Raw genomic sequence first — 926 nt, 5'->3', positions numbered from 1 at the left:
AAAAAAAAAGGACTGCTGAGTATTTCAGATGTAGGTGATGGGTCTTCACCAGAAATAGACCCCATGATCTTAACTAGCAGTGTAGTGTGACTTTTTTTTCTTTTCTTTTTTTCAATTCCGCTGGCAACAAACCACAAATTGACATCTGACATTGAATTTTTCTGAAGTTCATTTCAACTCTCACACACATAAGTAGTGAGGAATTGAGGGTAGGGGTTTCTCCTGAGGACGCTTCCTTCTTCACAGCTGCCTCTGAAATGTGTGGAGTAACTGGTGGATGCTCTCCAGCCTTCAAAGGTAAGTTATATGGGTTTTTCCTTTACATTAAAAAAAAAAAAAAAGAAAAGTTTTTCTATCTTTACACTGACAGGGGATAATACTATTTTAAAACACTTCTTTTGAAAAATGACAAATGAAGAGTCAGTAAATCCGTTGCTTTCTTACAGTCTCTAGGTTTTCCTGAATGGTTATGTGTTTACAGATCTTCCTACATTTTTGCTGGATAGTATTAAAATTGTGTTCAGTGACCAGTGATTTTTTTGATATCATGTGTATTTTTCAACACTTTTTTGTCAATATTTAAAATGATTTATAAGCAATTTGGGTTGTATTAAAACTTCTCTATTTAAACATGATTTTTACTTTAAAATATAAGAATATTTTTCAAGAGCATTGATACAGTGAGGTTAGTATATAAATTACTTGTAAATCTTATATAACACTGTCTTGAATGTTATTTGTTAACTATTTGCTGCTATTCAGTGTCATTAGCTTGTTGAAGTTTCAATGGTCAATTTTTAGTGAATTTGATTTTTTTCTACACAGTTAGGAGTAAGGTAGGTATTGCATATACATTTACCAAGCATTTTTCTTTAAGGAACCAAGCTATTTCTTTTTTGTCTTTCTTTTCTTTTCTTTTTCTTTTC

The 926-nt window shown here is 31.4% G+C and overlaps 1 protein-coding gene across 9 annotated transcripts in view; it reads left to right on the top strand.

Annotated features, from left to right (window-relative positions):
* Positions 1-926, top strand: part of Cd36 (CD36 molecule) — a 90,026-nt gene that overhangs the window by 54,003 nt on the left and 35,097 nt on the right. For 3 of the 9 annotated variants that reach the window (XM_031380041.1, XM_031380048.1, XM_031380040.1), the window contains exon 2: positions 168-297. The exons of the other annotated variants lie outside the window; for them this stretch is intronic. The gene's annotated coding sequence lies outside the window, so the exon portion shown is untranslated. The remainder of the gene's footprint in view (positions 1-167; positions 298-926) is intronic. 9 annotated transcript variants of the gene reach the window in all.

The sequence above is a fragment of the Mastomys coucha genome, unplaced genomic scaffold (genome assembly GCF_008632895.1).
Source record: "Mastomys coucha isolate ucsf_1 unplaced genomic scaffold, UCSF_Mcou_1 pScaffold19, whole genome shotgun sequence".
Taxonomy (NCBI): Eukaryota; Metazoa; Chordata; class Mammalia; order Rodentia; family Muridae; genus Mastomys; species Mastomys coucha.
Note: the sequence above shows the minus strand (reverse complement) of the source record. Positions and strands in the feature narration are given on the sequence as shown.